Source organism: Vulpes vulpes, chromosome 12, assembly GCF_048418805.1.
Source record: "Vulpes vulpes isolate BD-2025 chromosome 12, VulVul3, whole genome shotgun sequence".
Lineage (NCBI taxonomy): Eukaryota > Metazoa > Chordata > Mammalia > Carnivora > Canidae > Vulpes > Vulpes vulpes.
In genome coordinates, this window is record NC_132791.1 from 25029190 (window position 1) to 25042826 (window position 13637).

A 13637-nucleotide genomic window follows, 5' to 3' on the forward strand; every position below is an offset into this window, starting at 1 on the left:
TCCTTATTATTTCTTATTAACACATCCAAAATGGGAAGAATAGGAGTGGTAGTGTCCAAGCTTGAACATAAATCTCTTGACTTCTAGGACAGAGACCTTTTCATTAATATATGCCAGACCACGAAAATCTGTAATGTGGGAAAAACAGTAAAAGTGAAAAGTACACAGAGTTTGGAATTTGATAAATTAGGTCCAAATCAGGACTCTTTCACTTAAATAATGTCTCTAAATTTCTGGTTCCTCAGTGAGGCAATTGAGTATTTTTAAATGAATGTTGTTTCCCAATTCTGTGTTATAAGTTTTGCAAGAGGGTCCAAAAACATAGAATTTTTTTTGAGCTTAGAAAAAGTGTATGATGGATGCCAACTTAATATGGAAGCTTAAATTTTTCTTTAATTTAAAATAGATTTCTTAATCCTGTGGTTTTGAAATCTAAGTCAAAACTGATAAATAGCTAATATTATCTGTCCTTGGATTGAAATAAGATAATTCATGAATGTTACTTATTGTTGGGGAAAACAAACAAACACGCAGTATATTTTTCTTCTTGCCCAATTTTAAGGGCAATTATCAAGAAATAACACCTACAAGTTAAGTAGATTTGTGCTCTTTTCTGGGCTTATATTGTTGAATATGTTATATTCATCCCTTATAACTCTCAAGTAAAAAGTCCCAAACCTCCTGCTTGTTACATATTTCACTTCAACTCTCTCCTTGCAATTTGATCACAAGATTTATATTTCTGCAGGCTGTTTACAAAGACTATTTTGGGTTCCATGAAAGAACACAATCTTTGCAGAAGAACAAAACAAAAAAAAATTATCTATAGATGAAATAAGGTCAGAAAGCAATACTTCTTTAATTTTTTCAAATAAAATGTTCATGTTAATTAAATTTGTGAATAAAACCATACACATCTTCTAGAATCCTGAGTTTTACCTTTTGATGTGTTTCATCCTTGCAACACATCCTTTTCAAAGGAAAAATAAATTGCATAAATAAATAAGAATATTCAAACAGATAAAATGGGGAAATGAAATTTCTACAAATTGCACTTGTGACAACATGAATTCTCTTCCTTTTATTTTATGAGCAGTGTTTTGAGGGCACAGAGATTGGTTGTAGGGCTTATAGAGCTCTGAGGAAATATTTGAAAGTATTCACTACAAAGTAGAGGAGGGGGATACTCTCCTACAACTCTCCCAAACACAGAAATGCTTAGTGAAATACACAGCCACAGGTAACATGAGGATAGAACTAACCTCAAAAGAAGAGAAATCCCAAATTTTCAGACCCCCAGAGGAATTCAAGCCAGAATAGTGAGCTAAAACTAAAACCTGTGGCAGAATGCTGAAGACCCAGGGGAGGTAAATATGGAACTTGTCTCTGAGGTTGTCTCCCATGAGGGAAAAAAAACCCTCCACTGAAGATTTCAAAACGTATGAAGTTCTTGAGGGCATACGTCTCCCTCCATGTCAGTCTCTGTGCTAAGCAGGAAGTCTGCTTGAGGATTCCTTCTCTCTCTCTCTCCCTCTCCCTCTACCCCTCCCCAACTAAAATAAATAAATAAATCTTAAAAAATTAAAAGTGACATGAGATTAAAATATAGATGCTACTCCTAGGAAATAGACAGGGAGGGGTCTAAAATAAGTTATAATACATCATAATTACAATTAAGCCTACGTGAACAATCAGAAACAAGTTCAACAACTATCAGTTGGGTGGAAGGACAGACTGCAGTGTATTTATACAATGGTATACTTCAGTGGTGTAGTTAAAAACGAATGGGATCAATATGTGGTACTATGGATAGAATTTAAAAGCATCATTGAGAATGAAAGCAAGTAGTAAGTAACACAAGGCACATTACATGTTACCATTCACATCGATTTGATAAACTCGTAATATGCTCCTGGATATATAATAAGTAGTTTAAATGTGAAAACACGGAGAGAAAGAATACTCAGTTTAAATAGTGTTAGCAGTTGCTCCTGGAGACAGATGGAGAGAAATCAACTTGGGCCATTTTCAGTTGGAACTCCAGCTGCATGTGCAATGTTTTATTTATTTTAGAAACTGAAGCAAAAATACTATAGTGTTTATGTTCCCAGCAGATAGGTAAAGGTGTTTTTTTTTTTTTAATGGTGCTTTCTGTGCTTTTTCACAATTAAAAATATAGGGACAAAAAAATGTGAAAGAATGGAACAACTTTCAAGGTAAATATGGGACTTACCAAACTTAATAGTATCTCTGCTTCGCTAAGTATGGAAGTGACTCACTGCCACAGGAGCCACAGAGCCACAGAGCCACACTTTTCAGGTAGAGTGGGGTTGCCTCGGGGAAATGAAAGTTCTCCAAGGCCATTCATGCATCTAACGTATTGTGAGAAGGGATCATCTTTTAAATGCAAATTTCTCTGTTTACATTTGCCCGATCACCCCAACATCCCTCGCCTTTGTTAGTCTTACTAAGTTTTTTCCAACACAAAAGTACAAGGGAGAGGAAAGATCATGTGGTGAAATCTGAGAGGCCCAGGGCACTCCTCTGAAGTTCCTCTGTCTTTCAGTTCTCTTAGTGAAGATGTCTTTCCCTTAACTTCTTTTATGGTACAAAGTGCTAGATGACAACAGCGAAAGCTAAGGATCAGTTGCATAGAGCTGTATGGATTCTGATCATAATAGAATGAAGCTGTTTATAGGGTCTATTGTTACTCAGTATCATTGGAGGGGAGGGAACTTCAAAATTCAGTGGCCAAAGAGGAATAGTAGGACACAGAGGAAGTATGTTTCTGTAGTAAGAGAAAATAGAGAATTTCTAATTAAATCATTTTAGTCATTTAATAATTGAAGAGACAAGTTTAACATATCCTGTGCTTTTGATGTTAACTAGAGTTTAACATATTAATTGCCCCAAACTGATGTGAAATAATGCAAATTTAATCCTGCAACTGCTCTCTCCTGTTTATTCTAGCTGATGAGTCTTTCATGGTTCTCCAGCATGAGATTTTTCTTTTTAAAATATTTATGGTTGTGTCAAATATGTGTAGATTCCTTCAAAACGATCTCATTTTTAAAAGCAATTAAAAGTGAGAATAGGCCCCATTAAAATTCAGGAATAAAACTTGTCATTAAATGGAAGTGATCTGTGTGCTGAATACCAAAGGATTTGGCGGCTCTACGTTGACTCTGAGCCTAGGCTAAAGCAGAGTAAGGAGGCTTTTGTGACTGAAACAGGCATAAAGCTGGAATTCTAAAAAGTCACGAGGAAATTTATTTGCATATAGGAGAAATAGAATGAGTGGGGATTTTTTGGACATCTTTGAAATTCAGGTTGATTTGATCCAATTAAATTCAGGAAAAAGTCCTTGGGCCTCAGAATGGAGAATAATAAGAGTATATATGACAAACAGATAATCTGGGCATAGGTCTCATGGGATGATGTTTCCATTTCATTCAGGGATGGATATTGCAGAGTGAAAAGATTCCAGGCAGAGTAAAATGGAAGAGAGATTGGTACCTTCTCTGGAATTAGAATTGACATACTAAATGCTTCTTAATGTTCTTGTCCAGTGCCTAAAGAAATGACGTACAGGACTATCCTCAACGGGTGTAATTTAATTACACACTGGATTTTAACTGATCTGCATATAAAGATCTCTTCTCTTAAATTTCTTTCACAACATCCATCCTTCTAAAAAATGAGGTTTGGATGACCCTGAGATACTATCCATGGATTCTTTATTGCATGCTCCCAGCCCTGATACAACAACATTAAGTCATTTATATGCTACAGAAAGAATCTGTAGCCCTAATTATTGTGGGAATTGGGTAGAGAGGTAAGGTTTGGATATAAAAATGCGAATATATAAACTAGCTCTAAAGAGAAGACATGAAGGGATATCTCATTTTGGAATCTCAAATATATCAAGTTCAGTCACTGTGTGACTGAAGAGAAGTTGTCCAGAAGATACATTTTGGATGTAAGCTTTTTATATTTAGCTATGAATTCTGCCCCAAATTCCACTGGTTTCATTGCTGGTGAAATGGGCTGAATGTCAGGCTGAGCTCTAAGGCCTGATTCTTGCTCTGTATTACTTTCCTTGGCCTTACTCTGACCTTAGCACTTAAAGAGAGGTGATTCCTTCTGAACATAAGCCACCATCAATTGCTGCTAGAGCTTAAGGAAAAACTAGTGCCCGTTAGAGAGGGAGTGGTGAGCTCATCCTCTCTTCTCTCAAAAAGCTCTATACTTAGATGTGGAGGAGATGCGTGTCAGTGATGAATGTATGAAGACTCTCATTCTTAAGTCAGGGCGAAAAGGTTAGGAGAAATCAACATGATTCCTCATATCACACATATTTGTGGAGATACTGTAGTGTATAAGGCATGTTAGGCACTATTGCCAATACAAGTGTAAGGGTCTCTACCAGAAATTATGATCTTGTAAAAACTAGAGAATATCAAGGTTTTCCAGGAGGTCAGTATTTAATAAACCTTTCTCAAACCGAATTCTGAACCAATTGGGAGAGACAAAATTGGCACAAAGGTAAGATCAAAATATCGGTGTTGGTGTGATAGAACTGATGGAAAAATGTGGCTTAGGTGTGAGGCAACAATGGATTCCTAATAATGTACTCAGAATTAGACAGATGTGGCCTCCAAGTTACAATTTCCCAATGCCCTGCAAAGAGGACAGCCCCTGAAAATCTTAAGTGTAGCAAAGCACATCTCAGGTTATGCTTTCTGCAGAGCTGATTCTAAAGAAGGAAACTGGTGTCTGTCCAATTGATGGCGGCCCTGAAATGTGGGATAATGATTGTGTGGAAGCCAGCAGTGCTGGTGGTGAAAGGATTCACCTAAGGCAGAACAAAGGACATAGAAGTTTACTTAGGAAGCAAGGAAGCTGTGGGCAGGACAGCAAAGCAGGGACTGTCTGTGATGATGCAGTGGGTGGTGGCTGTTTTTAAAGAGGGAAGGTGAGAGATGCCTGGGTGGCACAGTTGGTTAAGTGTCCAGCTCTTGATTTTGGCTCAGGTTGTGATCTTGTGGTCATGACTGCATCGTCATGAGATTGAGCCCTGCCTCGGGTTCACACTTAGCCTGGAGTCTGCTTGGGATTCTCTACCTCTTCCTCTGCCCCTTCTGCTTATGCTCTCTCTGTCTCTCTCTTTCTCTAAAATAAATAAATAAGTCTTTAAAAAACAAAAACGAAACAAACCCAAACTAAAGACAGAAGGTGAGGAGGTATGGGGACGTATGTAGTTCTCCCTTTTTTGGGTAACTGTTGCCTAGTTGTAAGTAGCCCATTGGTCAGTGAGGGCCTGTGGATGTTTTGAGGTGGGTTGCCTGATGGACCTCTCTGTATTCAGCCAGGGGGTTGCTGTGGGCCCTATTTACATTCCATTGCTCAAGCTTGTTTGCCTAAAAGAGGCCTCTACAGAAACTGCATATTCAGTTGATTATTCTATATTTACCAACTAGATTAATTCTCTTAGCATAGGATATGTTATCAAAAAACCTTTCTGACATGATCTTCTAGATCATATCTTCAGGGTCTCCTAAGCAAGAGATATGAAACCAGTGAATTCTGGGTCTGTCTCCCAATTTTATTAACATCCTTTTGCCTTCATTTTTCTGGGTTAATGCAATTCCACCAGGTTGTGCTTTCCTGTCAGATCAGTATCTAAACCAGGTCTTTATGCTACACATTCTTGCCCTTCATGGCTTCCATTTAATATTGAATATGGTCCATCTTTAGTATCCTAACCCCATAAACTTTTTGTTCATGATCTCAATCCTATCACTCTACTTTCTGGAGCAATCTTTCACTCAGGAATACTTTCAGGGATCCCTGGGTGGCGCAGTGGTTTGGCGCTTGCCTTTGGCCCAGGGCGCGATCCTGGAGACCCCGGATCGGATCCCACATCGGGCTCCCGGTGCATGGAGCCTGCTTCTCCCTCTGCCTATGTCTCTGCCTCTCTCTCTCTCTCTCTGTGACTATCATAAATAAATAAAAATTAAAAAAAAAAAAAAAGGAATACTTTCAGTATTTTATACTGCTGATTTCATGGATTATCTTTCTATGACTTTCACGGGGTGCTTCTCAATAGTTTTCTGGATCCTGGCTCCCTCTGCAGTAGTCATTTCAGTATTCTATGATATCTTTCCTCTCTTTTCCTCTGCTAGATTTCATTCTGTGCTAAACAATTTTTCTAATTTAGTAAGAATTGAAACAATTAAATAGTCCCCTGTTTAAACATTGCTTCTGAAACTTGTTTACATGTTGGCACCACCTAAGAGGTTTTAAAACACTGATGCCAGATCCCACCTCCAGAGATTGTGATTGATTTGGTCTTGGGTGCAGTTCCCCAATAATTCCAGTGTCAGTAATGTTTTAGAACCACTGAACCCCTTTTCTTAATACTTTAAGAGCAGTTAGGGATGCCTCAGTGGCTCAGTTGGTTAGGTGTCTGCATTTGGCTCAGATCATGATCTTGGGGTTCTGGGGTTAAGTGAGCCTCTCATCAGACTCCCTATTCAGTGGGGAGTCTGTGTTTTCCTTTCTCTCTGCCCCTCCTGAACATGCTCTCTCTCTCTCAAATAAATAAATAATTTTTTTTAAAAAAAGAACAGTTAGACTCTTGCATTTTATGCCCATCTATTCTCATCTTTAAGTTTTTATTTCTTCCCCATCTATTTACTTTAGTTAGTATTTCAACCATCCTCATAAGTAACTTTTTTTTTGCTTCTGCTTAACCAGAATGCCTTTATTTGATTTTCATTATTCAATTGTTCCTATTCTAATAGAAAGACTGAAGTACTCCAAGAAGTTGCTATATTTTCTTTATAATGAGGGTCCCATGTCTTTTTAGTTAGTACTTAACAAAATCTACTCCTTTTCTCTGGATGAAACCCAATTTGAATCTAAAATCTAAATCTAGTTTCAAACTGAATGGTGGGGTGGCTCTTGGGCCTGTGGGCAAGTTTCGTGAATTTAAGATTAGTTGCTCTATAGTTTTCTTTTGATTCCTGAGTGAAGAATGGAATTTAGGGCTGAGGACCAATCCCTTACTGTCTACCCAGACATGGTACTCTAACATTAGCTAAACCCTAACTCATGCTCTGTAGGACTCCACTGTATGACAGATCTGTCTGCAAAAAAGTAAAATAAAATAATTTCATGCTTTAGGAGGGTTACTCAACACAACATTGCATTCAATATGAGGCCAGGCCACTCTTGTGAAATTCAAGGTTAGACTACGATAGCCTCCTCCTGAGTCCCTCATGGAAGGTGTCTGATTATGTTGCTATGGCCTGGTGCTTGCAGCTCAGCCTTTATAAAAAAGCCACTTACCTATGGCTGAAACTGTCATAAACTTTGATGACCCAACAAGGTTGAAGTGCCATGTGATAATCACTCCCTGAAACCTAAGTCTTAAAGCTGCCTAATCAGAACATATCAGCTAAAAATGAAAATAAGCAAAACAAAACTGACTCTGTGTATGACACAATATAGGCTGCTGAAACCAAGTGTTTCTCTTGTGTTTCAAATATAGAAGCACTCTTCTTATGGGCCACAGAAGGTGCTTCAATCTCCAGGTATTATTTTACTACACAAACTCCACTCTATTTCTCATGGTCCTGAAATAGGGCATTCGAAGGACCAATCATAACAGCTCCTTTCTTTATTCAATCAGAGACAAAGGAATTATGGAAAATGAGATCAAAACACCAACTTGTTACTAATAGGGCTTTTGGAAAACATGACTTAGTTGTATGACAATAGTGGTCTTTTTGAAGTTGGATCCCAGAATTACGTAGGTTTATCCAATCACAGACAACCTTAAAGAAAGCATAGGCAATTCTTGAGGAGTGATACAACCAGCTTCTGTAAAACAGAAGGCTTGCACAAACAGACCAAAATGTATGCTTCCTAAAGTTAGCTGGCCTAACTTCAGTTTCATGTCACATTCATCAATCACCCAGTCATTCCTCCAACAGTCCTCCATCAACAGAGGTCCCTCACTATGGAAACTGAAAGGCAGCAGAGAGGAGGCTCCTTTGTACAAGAGAGATAAGACATAAACACAAATGTCCATTACACCAGCAACATTTGATTGACCCACAAAAACACTCAGCAGCCTTCGTCCTGAGGAAGACTCACTTGTGATTACTGCTGTGTGAAAAACAACTCTTGTGATAGATCTTGAAGGGTAGAAAACATGACAGGGAACAGGGGAATTACAGAAGCATCCTCAGCAGAAACACTGTAAGAATAAGATGGAAAAGTTGAAGACAAAGTGAGTCATCTCAAGCCCATCATCACCAGGTAAGCTGCACTGTTCCTTTGTTAATTAGCTCATTTTGTCCTATTTGTCAAATTAATCCTACTTAACATTTTATAAAATGTCTCACATAAAATCTTTCTAGGGCACTTACAGTGCACAAATGATGTAGGACCGGATCTCAACACTTCTAATCCAATGTATTTTATGGCTCCTCCTCTAATAAGAATCCTTTCCTGGAACTTGTTTTGTGGCCTCACAGGAATGAACGCTGCATGTTGTTGAAGGTCACAAGACTGGCTGTAACTTGCTGGTGTATCCAGCTTTCTTGTGTCATCAGGTGGTAGGTGGTGATAGCATTAAGAGTAGGACTGCAAGTTTAGCCTGAAATCAGGTAAAGATCTATCCTCTTGCCCAGGAATAGAGGAAAAAGTGGTCTGATTGTCTTCCATTTATGAAAAGGCACCCATCCTTGTCTTTACTACACTCCCATGAAAAGAAACACAATTATTTGTTTGTGTTATCCTTAATGCACAGATTGTTATAACATAGAAACACACAAATGTTGTAACTTATACACATATAATTAGGATATTTTAGACAGCACACACTCAAATACTTAAACTTTTAGTTCCCCTTACAGTATTTAGTTAGCTAGCTGTCAGAAAAATAGAGAAATCTAGAATTATGAATTATGCAGATTTAATACATGAAATATTTATCTCAAGTGAGAGTAGGGAGGTGAGCATAGTAGAATGCTAATAATCTTTAAAGGTAATATCTTTATCTTAAAAATGACTCTCATTGTCAACGCGGGCCTAAATCTTGGTCTCTGTTGCTCTATACTTTTAACAACTGAAAACATCTGGCTGCAAAATTTAGGACATCATTTAAACCAGATCTTTGTGAAGATGGCCATGTGGGTAATCAGGCTTTGATTGTTGTAGTTCTGCTAACTGATCTGTTAATTTTCCCTTTTACCTCTCACTCTCAAAATTGGTCTCTAAATAGGACCCACTGTTCTGAGGGGAGGACCTATTTTGCACTCATTTTCCTCCTCAGAAGATCTTTTGAAGGCTTAATCTTGGTCCTGTTTTAAAAATGAGGAAATCTCTTACTTTTTAGGGACTGTCGTGAAGATTCCATGAGTTGTAATGCGGGTGACACCATACAGGCTACAGGTGTTCAGTGAATCTAAGCCCTGCCACACTTCTTTCTCCTCTTAGGCATTTACTGGAGAAGGCCAGATGGGCTACTTATCATCCCAAGGATCTAAGTCATTTGGTGACAAACCTGTTCAGCCATCTGCTATTGCATTTAAAAGCTCTAAATAGGTAACCAATGCAGGCATGTTCCAGCCAAATGCACTATTGCCTTCACAAAAGCTAGCATGATGTTGGATATCCCTTTGAGTGATAACAGGATTCCTGATAGAATTTTAGGGCATGCCAATGTTTCTGTGGAGCTGGTAACAAAAATATGTATTTTATAAACCTGTTTCCTGTGTTTTCATTTCTTGATCAACTATGAGGATGCTTAGTGTCCTATTTTTTTATCCCGTTTTGCCCTACCTTGCAGTTTGCCTATTTTCATCTATTATATACTTATATTCAATGACTAATTATATAAACATTGGCACTTACCATTTGGCTGAGTGACCTTCAGCAAGTTGCTGAGTCTCTTTGAATCTCAGGTAGCTCATTTGAAAATACAAATAGTCTACTATCTTAAGGAATGAATAAATTAAAATGAAATGATATATCTAAAGCAGCAGCTCTCAAACATTTTGAACTCAAAACTCCTTTAGCTTTTAAAAATTACTGAATATTTCAGGGTTCACCTGGGAGGCTCAGTAGGTTAAGCCTGCCCCTTCACCTCAGGTCAGGATTCTGGAGTCCCAGGATTGAGTCCTGCAGCTACTCCCTGCTCAGCAGGGAATCTCCTCCCCCGTCTCCTTTATCCCACCCTCACCACCTCATGTTTTCTCTCTCTTTCAAATAAATAAAATCTTAAAAAAAATTAATGACGTTTTCAAGAAGCTTTATATTTATATGAGTTATGTATCTATCGACATTTACTGTATTAGAAATTAATTGCTGAGAAATATTTCTATAATATTTATTTATTTTAAAGTAGCAATAATAAGGACGCCTGGGTGGCTCCACTGTTGAGGGCATGATCCCGGGGTCCCAAGATCGAGTCCCACATCAGGCTCCCCAGCGGGAGCCTGCTTCTCCCTTTGCCTATGTCTCAGCCTCTCTCTCTGTGTCTCTCATGAATAAATAAAAAAGATAATTCCTTTTTAATAAATTAAAAAGAAATAAAGTAGCAATAATAAACCCATTATATTTTAACATAAATAACATTTTTAATTAAATGACTACATTTTAAAAAGACTTTAGAAGGTGGCATTATTTCATATTTTGCTAAACTCTTTAGTGTCCTTAAGACAGCTGGATTGTTATATATACCCTCTGTATTTGATCTATTGCTATGTGTTGTTTGGGTTGAAGTTCATGAAGAAACTGTGGTCTTACACAGATTCATAGTTGGAAAAGAGAAGACTATTCTTATAGCCTTCTCTAATAATTGTGGATATCCTCCTTTGATATTCACCTAAACTCAGCAAGTGGTAGTTTATAAAAGGTTTGTTGCAATCTGGAATTTTAAACCATTTCAGCGAACACTCTGTTGTGTGTAATATTAAAACCCATTGGTCTGCTTTGTACTTTGAATAGACCTTTCACTCACATATAATTTTATGCGCTGTGTATGGATCATTTAGAAAATATTGATTTACTGAGTTATATAGGTCTTCTAAGTGTTGACACATTTTATCACAGGATGTAAACAAAAATCACGTTTGTTAACTCACCACATATTGTATCAGAAAAATCTTCAAGTATTGGAAAGCTGTCAAGCTCTTGGTGGTAGATAGAAGTCTTCAAAATTCAAATTTTCATTTGAAAGTTCAAATTTTATCAGTGGTCACAAATATTGTTAGCTGTTTTCTTGAAGTGACAGGTTTACTTTGTTCATTTTCAAGAAAATATCTGCCAAATACCCAAGTCTGAAAACCACTGTTTGTCTGTTAGTACTCTTTCAAGAAAAAATTGTGTTCCACAAGGAAAGTGGCAAGTGCAGCTTACAACTCAGATAATCACACATCTTTATTCGAGACAATTATAATGCTTCAGTCTCAGCAGATGGGCTTTGTGTGTACTTTCCATTTAATCATATAGAATATTAAGAAGAGCAGTTAAGAGGTAAAATTTAATAAAATTAATAAATTTTACTACTTCATTAAAAACAATCTTAAGTGAGGCTGGCTTGCTTTTTTATTTATTTAAGAATGTACATATGTATGTATATATTTATTTATTTTCTTACATGCAATTTATTTCACAGCCATGCAAGTTCAAGGCTGTGAAGACTACAGTGATTATTGATATATTTTTCTTTTGGTGCCATTGCCTTGATTCATGCTTAGGGGTCATGAGTTTTCCCATGATAAATTGTACACCATCAATCCAAATGCCAAAGACATGGAACTTCTTAGCATCATTGTGAAATTGGTTTTGACTTTGCAAAGTCCCTGAAAGGGTCCTGAGGATGCTAGGGGCTCTTGAGCCATACTTTGAACTGCTAATATATGTTTTAGATATTATATGAGGTAATACAGGGCCTCAGTAAGGAAGGTCAATTCCATTATTATTGGAATGTATTTTATAATGTGAATGTATTTGTGGAGGGTTGAGTTCATGGCACATTATTGTCACAGGTTTATATGAAAGACCCTCTTTCCGATCTTCTATGTTTTAATAATTTTAACCTCTTTCCCTTTGTTCCCCCAGCCCTAGGGCTATTTCTGATTCTCCACGGGCGTGGGGGAAATCAGATGCCAAACTTGGTGGGGTAGGTGACCATGAATAGTTTCATAGCCCACCCTCCCCTGAGGTAAACAATGATCTGAGTTTTGAGAAGACGGATTATTCCCTTAATCCAATCAGTCATCACAGATGTTATTTAAACAGTCTGAGCCTCTTCTACACTTAATATGATTCAATTTACCAAAATAATTTTTTTTAAATGTTGTCAGAATCACAATACTATTTTTAGAAATAAGAAATACTCTCCTCCTCCTCCTACATAGTGATGCCTGAGGATGATTACAAACATTCACAGGTGGTAGTTAAATTAGGCAAAAAATGTGTATTTGTTTCAAAACAATTGAACAAAGGAAACTGAGAGAAACACAATGTGTTTCATCACATGAAGACATTTTCTCTGGCTTCCTAACAGGGCAATTTAATTCTGAAAGACTGCACGTATTGATTGAAGTACTGGCCCCTCGATACTTAACAGATGAATGAAACCAACGAAAAGGGCACTTACTGTTCACATTTCCCAATGTGAAAGAAGTATTAATAAAGGGAGAGAGTTAATTTTAGAAAATGACACCTCCTCCAAAAGATTGCATTTACTGAAACTGTTTCATAAAATAGAGTCGTAGGTTATTGGCCTAAAACAATACATGGATTAAAAGAGAATGAGACCAGAGAGAGCAGCTTCCAGGGAGGATGCCTCCAGATGTTGTTCTGGATAGAAGATGGCAGGCTTGGCTGCCTGAAGTGGAGCTAGGCCTTCGGGAGCTACGAATCTGGGGAGAGGCTCTTGTTGGGTTGTGAAAGCTTGTAAATCCCTGCTTTTCAATGTTAGCTCTTCTGGTGCTTCTGCTCACTCTCCACATTTCTAGTCTGTCTCTCTTCAGCGGCTCCGGAGTATTGTCTACTTATAAACTGCCAAAATGGTGTCTGCAGGGGGCGCTGTCTGGACCAATGGGAGGCATCATCTCAGGGAGTTTATATCTGAAATTTATTGATGAAGAGTAACTGCAGATTAAGTGCAATCTCTTAAAAGAAGTTTCTGATATCTTGACCTATAACATTATAAATTAGATTGTCAGATGCTTTGGGCGGTGAGCTAGGTCTTACAAACATTGGTGATTTTTAAAAAATCTTTACAAAAATCCCATGGTAACATCCATGTTTGAAAGGGTCAGTAGACTGAGGCCCAGGGAGGATAACTTATCTGAGGTTGTTCAGATTGCTATGAAGGCTTAATCCATTTGGTCTATCATAACTATTAGATTCTTCTTGATAGATCTTGGTAGCCTCTGTCAAAGCAAAAATTGCGTGACATGTCTGTAGATGGTGCAATGAGGATGGCAATGGTAATATGGCAGATTTTTCTAGTTTGCAGTTGGAATGTTTTGGTGATGGTGTAGACATCAGAGAGATTTTTGGTGGGATTCACCACAGCCAGAGTTGTTTTCTAGAAGAGTATGGAAGAT